The sequence below is a fragment of the Orcinus orca genome, chromosome 14, assembly GCF_937001465.1.
Source record: "Orcinus orca chromosome 14, mOrcOrc1.1, whole genome shotgun sequence".
Classification (NCBI taxonomy): Eukaryota; Metazoa; Chordata; class Mammalia; order Artiodactyla; family Delphinidae; genus Orcinus; species Orcinus orca.
In genome coordinates, this window is record NC_064572.1 from 16733029 (window position 1) to 16747259 (window position 14231).

General features: G+C 37.9%; 2 protein-coding genes and 1 non-coding gene across 6 annotated transcripts in view; 1 reads left to right on the plus strand and 2 right to left on the minus strand.

Moving 5' to 3' along the window:
* LOC101287519 (zinc finger protein 33B) overlaps positions 1–14231 on the plus strand; it is a 346100-nt gene that overhangs the window by 264875 nt on the left and 66994 nt on the right. The gene's annotated exons all lie outside the window — the stretch shown is intronic.
* Positions 1–14231, minus strand: part of LOC117198134 (zinc finger protein 33B-like) — a 76960-nt gene that overhangs the window by 28416 nt on the left and 34313 nt on the right. The window lies entirely within an intron of this gene.
* On the minus strand, positions 17–89 carry TRNAG-CCC (transfer RNA glycine (anticodon CCC)). Its single transcript has one exon. It is a non-coding gene; the product is annotated as a tRNA-Gly (tRNA).

Genomic DNA, 14231 nt, shown 5'->3' on the forward strand with positions numbered 1-14231 from the left:
GGCATGCGGGATCTAGTTCCCCGACCAGGGATCGAACCTGGGCCCCCTGCATTGGGAGTGCAGAGTCTTACCTACTGGACCACCAGGGAAGTCCCCCTGTATCATTTTTTAATTTTCTATCTCATAATAAACTACATCTTTATGTCATACTTAACTAATGCAACCCAATAACAAAAGCAAAATAGAATACCCAACTCCACCAGCTACATTACTAGTAAAATTATTTTATTGCCCACGCTTCATAGAATTGTTAAATGCTGCTCCAATCTAAATTCTGCCATCTTGGACCAATGCAGCCTGTGGTGGGGGCCTTGGAGGGCAGGGGACCCAGCCTGGGAGACCAGCAGGCTTCCTGGGCCTGAGTGGGCAGAGCAAATGCCTTTTGCTGCTGCTCTCCCGCTCCTCTGGTCCTGGAGGGCCCCTCCTGCCTGCCTCTCCTGTTCTCCCCCGGCCTCCTTCCTATGCCCCCAGGATCAACACGGCCCGGAGGGGGCCTCTGGGGGCACAGGACCTGGCCTGAGAGCAGGGCAGACTTCCCTGGCCGGCTGGGCAGGGGAAATGCTCAGTGTGCTCCCCACTGATCTGAGCCCCAGAGGGTCCCTCCAGGTGTGGGAACCCCTCCCCCTTCTCAGCCATCCCTCAGGGGTGCCAGTCCTGTCAGGCCTCCACTTCTCCACATCCCCCAGTCCCCACACATCCTACTGGTTCACTTGGGGTTCCTCACATCTCCTTGGGCGTTGAGGTCCCCTACCAGCATCTGGCAGGCACTGGTGGTGTGGGGAGACATTAACTCTGAGTCCTCCCATACTGCCATCTTGACTCTGCCTTGGGGGCATAAGAAGGAAGCCAGGACGAGAACAGGAGACACAGGCGGGTGGGGCCTTCCAGGACTGGAGTGGGAGAAGGAGCGGAGGATGTCTGCCCCGCACACTTGGGCCCAGGAAGCCTGCTGGACTCCAAGGCAGGGTCCCCCACCCTCTGAGAGCAGGGGCACGCCTGGGCTCCTTCTGTTCCGCTGAGCTTAAACCCCACCCCCACACACACCCCAGGGCCTTTTCTAGCCCTGTGTCTCCTAAGCATAAGCCCTGCCCACCACCCAAACACCACCTCTGATTAGGCCAGGCCCTCCACAGCCAAGGCCTTTTCCACCTTTTTGTTGTTGTTGTTCTCCTCTCTTTTACTATTGTGGTTTTACCTTCCAGTTGTTGTTTCATCTATATTTCTATTTTTATATTCTAATATATCTGTTAGTTTCCCAGTCTAATTTTATATTTTACTCTTTGTTACTGTTCTTTTTTTTTTTTTTTTTGGCTGCCCCATGTGGCTTGCAGGACCTTGGTTCACAAGCTTGTGGTCGGGCCAAGCTGCTGCAGTGGGAGCTCCAAGTCCAAACCACTGGACAAATAGAGAACCTCAGACTCCAGGGGATATTCGCTGGAGTGATGTCTCCTGGAGGTCCTCATCTCAGCACCAAGACCCAGCTTTACCCAACAGCCTACAAACTCTGTTGGAAGCCTCAGGTCAAAGAACCAGTAAGATAGGAACACAATCCCACACACCAAAAAAAAAAAAAAAAAAAAAAGACATGGCAAAAAAAAAATGTTACAGATGAAGAAGCAAGGTAAAAACCTGCAACACCAAATAAATAAAGAGGAACTGGGCAATCGACCTGAAAAAGAATTCAGAGTAATGATACTAAAGATGATCCAGAATTTTGGAAATAGAATGGAGGCACAGATTGAGAAAATACAAAAAATGTTTAACAAAGATCTAGAAGAACTAAAAAACAACAAACAGAGATGAACAATACAATAACTGAAATGAAAAATACAACAGAAGGAATCAATAACAGTAACTGAAGCAGAAGAATGAACAAGTGAGCTGGAAGACAAAATGGTGGAAATAACTGCTGAGGAGCAGAATAAAAAAAAAAGAATGAAAAGAATTGAAGACAATCTCAGAGACCTCTGGGACAACACTATACACACCAACATTTGAATTATAGGGGTCCCAGAAGAAGAAGAGAAAAAGAAAGGGTCTGAGAAAATATTTGAAGAGATTATAGTGGAAAACTTCCCTAACATGGGAAAGGAAATAGTCACCCAAGTCCAGGAAGTGCAGAGAGTCCCATACAGGATAAACCCTAGAAGAAACACACCAAGACACATATTAACCAAACTAACCAATATTAAATTCAAAGAAAAAATATTAAAAGAAGCAAGGGAAAAACAAAAAATAACATAAAAAGGAATCCCCATAAGGTTATCAGCTGATTTTTCAGCAGAAACTCTGCAAGTCAGAAGGGAGTGGCAGGATAAACTTAAAGTGATGAAAGAGAAAAACGTACAACCAAGATTACTCTACCCAGCAAGCATCTTATTCAGATTTGACAGAGAAATGAAAAGCTTTTCAGACAAGCAAAAGCTAAGAGAATTCAGCCCCACCAAACCAGCTTTACAACAAATGCTAAAGAAACTTCTCTCGGCGGGAAACACAAGAAAAAGATCCACAAAAACAAACCCAGAACAATTAAGAAAATGGTAATAGGAACATACATATCGATAATAACCTTGAGTGTAACTGGATTAAATGTCCCAACCAAAAGACACAGGCTGGCTGAATGGATACAAAAACAAGACCCATATATATGCTGTCTACAAGAGATCCACTTCAGATCTAGGGACACATACAGAATGAAAGTGGAGGGATGGAAAAAGATATTCCATGCAAATGGAAATCAAAAGAAAGCTGGAGTAGCAATACTCATATTAGACAAAATAGAATTTAAAATAAAGACTGTTACAAGAGATAAGGAAGGACACTGCATAATGATCAAGGGATCAATCCAAGAAGAAGATATAACAATTATAAATGTTTATGCACCCAACACAGGAGCACCTTAATAAATAAGGCAAATGCTAACAACCATGAAAGGGGAAATCGACAGTAACACAATAATAGTAGGGGACTTTAACATCCCACTTACCCAATGGACAGGTCATCCAAATAGAAAATAAATAAGGAAACACAAGGATTAAATAACACAATAAACCACATAGATTTAATTGATATTTATAGAACATTCCACCCGAAAGTGGCAGAATACACTTTCTTCTCAAGTGCACACTGAACATTCTCCAGGATAGATCACATCTTGGTCACAAATCAAGCCTTGGAAAATTTAAGAAAATTGAAATCATATCAAGCATCTTTTCTGACCACAATGCTATGAAATTGGAAATCAATTACAGGAAAAAACTGTAAAACACACAAATACATGGAGGCTAAACAGTGTGCTACTAAATAACCAAGAGATCACTGAAGAAATCAAAGAAGAAATAAAAAAATACATAAAAACAAATAACAAAAACACGATAACCCAAAACCTATGGGATGCAGCAAAAGCAGTTCTAAGAGGGAAGTCTATAGCAACTCAATCTCACCTCAAGAAACGAAAATCTCAAATAAACAATCTAACCTTACACCTAAAGCAACTAGAGAAAGAAGAACAAAGAAAACCCAAAGTCAGTAGAAGGAAAGAAATCATAAAGATCAGAGCAGAAATAAATGAAAGAGAAATGAAGAAAACAATAGCAAAGTTCAATAAAACTAAAAGCTGGTTCTTTGAGAAGATAAACAAAATTGACAAACCCTTAGCCAGACTCATCAAGAAAAAAAGGGAGAGGACACAAATCAACAAAATCAGAAATGAAAAAGGAGAAATCACAACTGACACTGCAGAAATACAAAGGATTATAAGAGACTACTACAAACAACTATATGCCAACAAAATGGACAACCACGAAGAAATGGACAAATTCTTCAGTTTGTCCATTTGATCTAGGTCATCTAGATTGTTGTCATGCAACTGCTCATACTATTCTTGTATAATCCTTTCATTTCTGTAAAATCATTAGTAATATCCCCACTTTCATTTCTGATATTAGTAATATGAATTCTTTTTTAAAAGTCAATCTAGCTAAATAAAGATCTGCCAATTTTGTTGATCTTTTCAAAGAAATTTTTTACATTTTGTCTTGTTTTTATATTTTATTTATCTCAGCTGTAACCTTTATTGTATCCATCTGATCTATGAATGTGAGATGTTTTTCCCAGGTACTTAAAGGTCATTTCAAAGTTTCTTTCAACAATGTTTTGCATTTTTCAGATTATAAGTTTTGCAGTTCTTTTGTCAAATTTACTTCTAAGTATTTTATTCTTTTTGATGCTATGTAAATAGAATGACTTTTTAAATTTCATTTCTGAGTTGTTATTTGCAAATGTGTAAAAATACAATTGAGTTTTTGTATACTGATGTATCCTGCAAACTTGCTGAACTGGTTTAATTGTTTTTTAGTGAATTAAGATTTTCTATACATTAGATCATGTCACCTGTGAATACAGATAATTTTACTTTAATTTTCTATTGGTGTGTTTGTAGAACGTTTTCCATACTTTTGTTTTCACTCATTCTATATCACTATGTTTTATATCTATTGTAAATAAAATGTAGATACTATTTTTAAATGGGGTCTGTCAAATTCTGTACTCTAGTCAATTTACAATTACTGTAATTAATATTGATATATTTAAAATTCCATCTACTCTGTACCTTCCATTAATTTTACCTCTCCTATCCATTCCCTTCCTTTTTCTCTTTTTTATGAATTCTTTTATTTTTTCCCAATTTTACATTTAACCCTCAATGTGGTTAGTCCACAATTCTGCTTAGTTGGGTTCTACTGGATCAGTCCATAGTTCCACTTTAAGAACTGCTGGTTTTGTTGGTGTACACCTAAGGCCTTCTCTTGGCCACTCCAAAGGACCATTTCTTTGATTACTGCTGGTGTCCACAGTTCTATTTCTTCAATTACTGTTGATTTCTGCTAATGTACACATGACATAAAGGAATAACAGATCTGTTATTAATGGGAATCTCACTGAGAAACCAAACCTGCAAAATTGGTGAGCATGGGTTGAACGCTTAAATGGTGTGTTCGCCACCTAACTCTTAAGACTCCTGTGCTAAAATAAGCTAGTCATGGAATGGGTTAGATTGACACTAGGTCAGCTGTCAACCTCGAGAAAATTTCCTTGCAATGAGGTACACTGTAAAGCACCGCAAAATCCCCAACCCAATGGCACATCCCTCTTAGGTATTAATATGGTTCTGAGAGATCCAAGATTAAAGAAATGGGATCTTCAAGTTTCAAAGAATTGAGTGTGCCACCTTCCAGCACACCTCAAGAACTGTGCTCCTAAAAGCTGTAGTCCCAAAAATGGCAAAATTTTACTAAGATAACCTAGAATTACAATGGCCATTATGGGGAATGTTCCAATTAGATATGATCATTCATTTGAGAAGTACACTTGAAAGCAAGGGCTCCCAAATCAAACAAACAGAATGGGATACATATTTTATATGCAGAAGCCTCCAAAAGACTTCAAGATTCCAAAACAGCATCACTGAAAGACTCATTACAAAGGCTAATGAAAAATTAAAGACACAAAATGTACCTAAAACAAAAGACTAAATGACTGATGTGTCTCCGACCACTCCCTTTCTACCCTCATTTACCTGAGTACTCAGTCTACTAACTATCTTAATTGCCTTTCCACTCTGAAGACATTGTAAGGCTATAAACAAAAGACTACCAAGTTAGTCGCCTTATAGCTGCAACAGCTCCAAGGCCAGAAACCTAGAACACCTGAGCCTCCCCTGTTGTACCCTCCTAGGGGTCCATCACCAAAACACTGGCCCAGAAACTAGTGTCTCATTTGTAATAAACTGGGATAGTGGAAAAAAGATTGTCCTTTGTCAAATCCTTCCATAAAAACTTGAATGCCCCCATTTTCACCCCCAGAGAAGACACCATATGGGGCACTCAGGACTGACAGGACTCCGAGGAATCCTCCAGCAAACTTCTAGCAATTATTCCCTTAAACAGCTAAGAGAAACTGAGAAAGGAACGAAGGGGGGCAGGGCACAACCACTAAAAGAATGAGAAGGGGGACATGGCCTTTAAGAAAAACAGAATATGACAGAAACTTATTAGAACCAACTAGGCCCAAGATGGCAGAAGATCTGACTTCCAGGAGACCTTATGCCTCATTGTACGCTCACTGTAATACATAAGCATGCTAAATGACACACCCACCAGTGCCACGACAGGCACCATGACAGTTCCGAGGCTGACCATAAAAGGTCAAAAAGTGGGCAGTGGCCCAATTCCTGGAAATTTCCATCCTTTCCCCCAAATAGTTAAAACATTTCTCCCACTCATTAGCATACTAAATTACCCAGCTCATAAAAACTAACAACCCTATACCCCGGGGCCATTCTCTGAGCCCGTCTGCATTCTGCCTATAGAATATGTATCTCTCTAAATAAACTTGCTTTAACTTTACTTTGGCTCACTCTTGAATTCTTTCCTGCTTGAAGCCAAGGACCCTCACTTGGTGGTCCATCCCAGGGATTCACTCACACATCCCAGGACATGACATTTCTCTCTCCTGCAACAAAACTAAAAATTAGTGGAAAACTGCCAAAGTATGGTAGGTTCTGGGGCAACTCTCTCTCTACCCAAATTGCTCCACAGCCTGTAGATGGGATCCTAGGAAAACTGGCAGAGCCAGCAAAGGATGAGAATTCTTACCAGAGTCAACTGTCCTAGATCTATGTAGTGCCTGGTTGAGAGAGAAAGATAAAATTTCATATTGTCCCTTTCTTTCCAAATTCAGATTCTTGTGAATTTGGTTTTGAGATACCCATTTGTTGTCATCCTTTCTCTTCCAAGGACAACTACTGCTTTCTTGTTTGTCTTATATTGTGTTCTGAGAACTGGCTTGGTTTTCTGCATGCCTGGGACATGGAAATTGTTGGTTCTTACATATGCAGGCAGCTCAACAGTCAGGTTGGAGGCCAAAAAATGTGGCCTGACAGAAAAGGTGGGTTGCACCCCATTTGCGGCTAGGATCCTATCAACCATTGCTAGCTCCCAGAGGGACTGTCTTACTTTCTTTTGGCTATCTTTGGGACTGGTTCTGCATCTTGGGAGGGCAGTATCTTTTGCACCCGCTTTTTGGGAGGCCTCTTGTGTCCAAGAGGTTATTCAATACTGACAGGTATATTTACTGTTTGTCTCAGCTGAAACCTGATAAGATATCGGGAAAAAAAATTTTTTTAAGGGGCACTATGATCAAAAGTTGACCAAACTGGAAGCTGATATTCAGAGCCCCATAGGAACTTTTTAAAGGCCTTCTCCCCTAAGCTGAAATGAAACTGTGTACCCAGAGGAAGAAAAGCATTCCAAAGGGAAACAGCTCTAAATCAAGACCAATGGAATCTTTTGATTTCCATCTTGGTTGAGGATTTCCTCTATAACATAAGGGAGCAAGCTAAAGATAATACTGTCTGATGAGTGGGTTAGCTTCTTGATGTCATTCAGGTTGCAACCCAACTCTCTAAGGAATTAAGAACAACTGTCCTTGTCTTACGAATTTAGTCTTAGCAAGAACAAAAATGCAGCTGTAGAAGCAATTCAAAGCCCACCTAACCTTTTTACCAATCCCCAAAACTTCCCTATTCATCTCAAAAGTGTTATAGATATTGTTAAAAATCTGGACTCAGGGAACAAAAGTCCTTCTTGGTAGAATTTGTATTTATATATATATATATATATATATACATTTTTTAAAAGTTGGCTCTCTTTTTAAAAAAATATGTATTTATTATTTATTGGGTTGCGCTGGGTCTTAGTTGAAGCAGTGGGCTCCTTAGTTGTGGCTTGTGGGCTCCTTAGTTGCAGCTCACCAGCTACTTAGTTGCATCTTGTGGGCTCCTTAGTTGCAGCATGAATGTGGGATCTAGTTCCCTGACCAGGGATTGAACCCAGGCCCCCTGCATTGGGAGTGCAGAGTCTTAACCACTGCACCACCAGGGAAGTCCCAGAACTTACATTCTTTCTCTGTGCCTTTAGAGAGTCATCTCTAGGAACCCAGGTCATTCTTATCAGAATTCAATGGAGAAAGGATAGTCTTGTCAACAAATGGGAGTGAACTAGAAATCCATATCCAAAAAAATGACCACAGACACAGACCTACAAGTTTAGCAAAAAGTTAACTCAAAATAGATCACAGTGGTGTCAGCAAAAATGGTGGAGTAAGGAACTCAAAATTATGCAACTCCATAAAAGCAACAAAAATATGGGCAAAAACTGTCAGAATCAATGTTATGAAATCTGGAATTTAATTAAAGCCTTGCATCCAAGTCAGAATGCAAATTCAAGGAACATGGCTGATTTTTGGTAAGAACAGTGAAACTGTGGGACATTCTAACTTGCCCCCATCATGGTCCTCACTCTCCAGCTTAGGAATAAAATGTCAAAATAATAGCCCACATTTCCAATATTAGAAGAATCACCACAAACCCCACTCACAAACACTTATATTTATCTGACCTGTCTGATAGCACAGCTCAAAGGCCTTGTATTTCTTTCAGCTAATTCAAAAGTGGCCCAGTGCTAAAGTTGCTTCCTGGGGGGCATCTGTCAAAAATATTTACAGACTGATGTTGCCTAAGGTGATGGATGGCATTTGAGGTGAAGCTACAAATAGAAAATCCCAATAAATTCACACAAAAAGGGATTAAATCCAAAACAATTCATCAAGTGGCACTATACAAGATTAACCCACAAAAATCACTGAAACTACAAAACATCACAGAAAGAATTAAAGACCTAAATAAATGAAATGACATCTCATGTTCCTGAACTGGAAGACTTAATATGGTTCAGATGACAATATTACCCAAGGCAATCTACAGATTTAATGTAATCCCTATCAAAATCCAAACAGCTTTTTTTTGCAGAAATGGAAGAGGTGATCCTCAAATTTACAAGGAATTGCAAGGGACCCCGAACAGCAGAAATAATAATGAAAAAGAAGAACAAAGTTGCAAGATTCACGTATTCTGATGTCAAAACTCATTACAAAGCTATAGTAATCAAAACAGTGTGGTACTGGGACTTCCCTGTTGGTCCAGTGGATAAGACCCTGTGCTTCCAATTCAGGAGGCATGGGTTCGATCCCTGGTTGGGGAACTAAGATCCCACATGCCACATGATGCAGCCACAAAAACAAAATAAAACAAAACAGTGTGGTACTAACAGAAGGATAGACATATAGACCAATAAAATAGAATTTAGAGTCCAGAAATAAACCCATACATCTATGCTCAATTAATGTTCAATGGGGGTAGGGGTACCAAATCATTCAATAGAAAAACAACAATCTCTTCAGCAAATCGTTCTGGGACAACTGGTTATTGACATGCAAAAGAATGCAGTTAGACATTTCCTTCAGAATATATACAAAAATTAACTCAGAACAGACAAAGGCCTAAGTGTGAGAGCTAAAAATATGAAACTATTAGAAGGAAATAGGTGAAAATCATAATCTTGAATTAGATAATTTCTTATATATGGAACCAAACAATCAAACAACAAAAGATAAATTGGAGTTGACTGAAATTTAAAACATTTCTGCATCAAAGGAAGGACATTATCAAGAGTAAAAAGACAACCTTCAATATGAGAGAAAATATTTGCATATTATATACCCGATAAAGGTATACAACCCAGAATATATATAGAACACTTATATCTCAAAAACAAACAAAAGAATCCAATTAAAAATGGGAAAATAATCTACTGCATAGACATTTCACCAAAGAAGACATGCTAGTGGCCAACAAGTTCATGAAAAATGCTCAATATCATTAGTTATTAGGGAAATGCAAATCAAAACCACAATAAGATACCACTCACACCCATTAGGATGCCTAAAATTTTTTAAATACAAAATATCAAGTGCTGGTAAGTATTAGCGAAACTGGAACCCTCATACATTGCTGGTGGGAATGTAAAATGGTGCAGCTGCTGTGGAGAAGTTTGGCAAGTTCCTAGTAATTCCACTTCTAGTTATAAAAAAAATTCACACAAAAACATGTAATATATGTGTTCATAGCAGCATTATTTATAGCAGTCAAAAAGCAGAAACTGGGCTTCCCTGGTGGCGCAGTGGTTGAGAGTCCGCCTGCCGATGCAGGGGATGCGGGTTCGTGCCCTGGTCCGGGAGGATCCCACATGCCGCGGAGCGGCTGGGCCCGTGAGCCATGGCTGCTGAGCCTGCGCGTCCGGAGCCTGTGCTCCGCAACGGGAGAGACCACGGCAGTGAGAGGCCCGCGTACCACAAAAAAAAAAAAAAAAAAAAAAGCAGAAACCATCCAAATGTCCATGAACTGAGGGATGGATAAACAAAATATGGTAACTCTACAATGTAATATTATCCAGTCATAAAAAGGAATGAAGTATTCTTACATACTATAACAAGGATGACCCTTGAAAATATAATGCTAAGAGAAAGAAACCAGACAAAAAAAGGCCACGTAGTATATGACTCAATTTATATATAAAAAGTTCAGAATAGGCAACTCCATAGAGACAGAAAGAAGATTTAGTGGTTGTTAGGGATGAGGATGAGGGTATAATTGGGACTAAGTGCTGATAGGTATGGGATTCTGGAAAAGAAAAAGGACATTAGGGAAAAGTTAAGGATATCTAAATATTAAAGTACTGATATGAACTTCAGTTAACAATAAGGTGTCAATATTGGTTCACTAATTATAACAAATGTACCATATAAAGATATTAATAATGGAAAATAGCTGTGGGGTATACAGCAACAGAAAAAACAAAACAAAACAAAATAAAATAAAATAAAAGGCTTAGTGTCAATGACACAAACCTACTGGTCTAAAATATATGTAACTAAAGCATTAGAAGAAGAGAAAAGAGAGACAGGAAAATATTTTTTAAATAAATAGGCAAATGGGTTCCAATACTGACCAAAACTACAACCCTAAGATCAAAGAACCCTAAGCATGATAAATGCAAAAAACAAAAAACCAAAAAAAACCCAACCAAGGCACATCATAATCAATTTCCTGAAAAAGATATGAACAAAAAAGTTTATATGAGTCTTGGGGGGGGGGAACATGTACAGAGGAACAAAGATAAAAATTTCCTCAGACTTATCACAAACTATCTAAGGCAAAAGACAATGAAATGACATCTTTAAAGCCTTAGAAGAAAACAAACTACCAACATATAATTCTATATCCAGCTAAAATAACCTTCACAAAAAGGCAAAATAACTCCCCTCCAAATTAAGAAATGAAAACCTGTGAAAATTCACTACCAGAAGTACTGCATTACAAGAAATGTTAAATGAAATTCTCTTAGGCTAAAGCAAAATGATATCAGATGAAAATGTGAATACACACAAAGTAATAAGAAACATCAAAATTGGTAAAATAAGGAGACAAATATAAAATACTTTTCACTCAAATTTATTTAAAAAGAAATTTTAAAGTAAGCACAATAGTATATCGTGAGATTGATAATGAACAAAGAAATGGAAAATATGATAAAAACAGTGAATAGGAGAAATTTAAGTACACTCATGTATTTTAAATATTAAATGACCTATTACTTAAAAGTAGACTCGACAAATTAAAGAAGCATACTGTAAATTTAAAAGAAACATCTATATGGTAATTTTAAAAAGTATAGTAAATAAGGCAATAGCACTGATAAAATGGAATATGGAAAATATACATTCAAATTCAAAAAGGTGAGAGGAAAGGAGGCCAAAAGTATAGATGAGATAAATAAAAAACAAAAGCAAACTATTGGTTTATACAATATGGTGTAGAGCCATTTCTCCCTGCTCCTCTCTGTAAAACTCTTCCTATGAAACAATATGAGACAATCAACAGTGAACTGTGAAAAGTGTTAAGAAAAAGGCAAACTGGTTTATGACCCCAGGACTGGAGGAACAACTGTAGCACGTCCCTCCACTCAACAGAAGAAGGCCATCCAGACTCACTGTTTCCCAACCCTCAACCTAGCAACAGAAAGTAGGTAGTTTCATTCTTCTCCCCAGATTAAAAGGGAGTCCTTTTGACAGCTCCAGGCAAGCCAGAACCACTGGCAAAGGGGACTGATCTAGAAGATCCCATCCAACAACAGGCAGCCTGGGAAGGCACCCCCTCCCCTACCAAGAAACCAAGAAACATGGGCCGAAATGACAAGAGACACCCAACCAGCACAAGCACCTTGTCAAGGAAGCCTTTTTGCCTCCACAGGCTAAGATTTCTCTTTTCACTGAGACACCAATTGAATGGTGAGATATATCATATTCATGGATCAGTAGAGTCAATATTATTAAGAGGCCAATTTTCCCCAAACTGACTTATAGAGTCAGTGAAATCATAAAACAATATTAAAGCAGTCTTTTTTTAAAAAGAAATTGACAAGTTCATTCTAAAATGTATGTGAAAATGCAAAGGACTTAGAATAACCAAAACAATTTTGAAACAGGAGAACAAAGTTAGAGAACTTATACTATTTCCAAAAAGATTTACTATAAAGATAAGGGAACACAGACAGTTTAAAGAAGATATAAAGGTCAGAGGAACAAAATAAAGGGTCCATAGATAGATCCCCCCACATAAACAAATAATCAAATGATTTTTAAAAAGATGCCAAGTTAATTCAGTGGGGAAAGGGTAGTCTTTTCAACAAATGGAGCTGAAACAGTTGAATATTCAAATGAAGTAATATAAATCTAGACCCTTACCAAAGACCACATACAAAATGTACTCAAAATAGATCATACATCTAAACATAGAGTTAAAACATTTAGAAAACATGGGAAAAAAATCTTCGATGCCATTGGATCTGCAAAGATTTCTAAGAAAAGAAAAAACTGATAAGCTGAACTTCATCAAAATGAAAAGCTTTTTGTGAAAAACCACAGACTGGGGAAAATATTCACAATTAACAAAGAACTCATAACTCAATAATACGAAGACAAACAACCCAAACTAAGAAGAGGCAAATGATATGAACAGGTGCTTCGCAAAATAAGATATACAAACGGCCAATAAGTAACTGAAAGATGCCTAATGTCATTATTCATCAGAGATATAAATGAAAACTACAATGAAAAACCTATACACTCCTTAGAATGGCTACATCAAAAAGTGACAATACCAAGCATTGACAAAAATGTGGGAAAACTGCAACTCTTGCACACTGCTGACGGAAACGTAAGATGGAACAACCACTTCAAAAAAGTTTGATATTGCACATAATAACCCTACCAACCCAGAAATTTTACTCTTAAGTATTTAACCGAGAGATATAAAAACACCAGTCTACACAAAAATGCACATTAAGTTCATTACAGCTATGTTCTTAACAATCAAAAACTGCAAAGAACAGGCGAATGGATTAAAAAACTGTAATATATGCATACAGTGGAATACCACTCAGCAATAAAAATGAAGTTATTTACTGATACATGCTAAAACATGTATGAATCTCAAAATCATGCTGAATGAAAGAAGACAAACAAGAGGACATCTTGTATAATTCCATTTATGTGAAATGCAATTAAAAAAATCAATCTAACCTAGTGCTAGAAAGCAGATCACTGGTTTGCCAGGGGCCAGAAGGGAGAGGGACATCCCAGGAGGGACTGGGAAGGGGAATGAGGAACACTTCTGCATAAAGGATATGCTGTCTTTCTTAATTGCAGGAGTGATTACATATGGTTACACTATTATTAAAACTCATTAACTCAGCTACTTAAATAGGGTATATTTTACCACATTTAAATTATACTTCAAAGTTGATTTTAAAAAAACACAAACCTTATTACTTTATATTGAAACTGAAAAATTTAAAAATCATAAACAGAAAAATGGACAATATTGTTATAGTTACATAGTCATATATTATGCTATTTTTTTTAAGTTTTCTTAATATGGACCATTTTTAAAGTCTTTATTGAATTTGTTACAATATTGCTTCTGCTTTATGTTTTGGTTTTTTGGCCACAAGGCATGTGGGATCTTAGCTCCCTGACCAGGGATTGAACCCACACCCGCTGCATTGGAAAGTGAAGTCTTAACCACTGGACTGCCACAGAAGACCCCATATATTACATTTTATTAAAATGAGTCAACTAAAGCAAAATATATCAACATGTATAAATACCAAAACCATGCATTTGACGACAAAAGTTGCAGAACACGTTCCCAGTGATATACCTGTAAAACAATGTTATATCACACACATACACGCAATAATATATGTGTATTA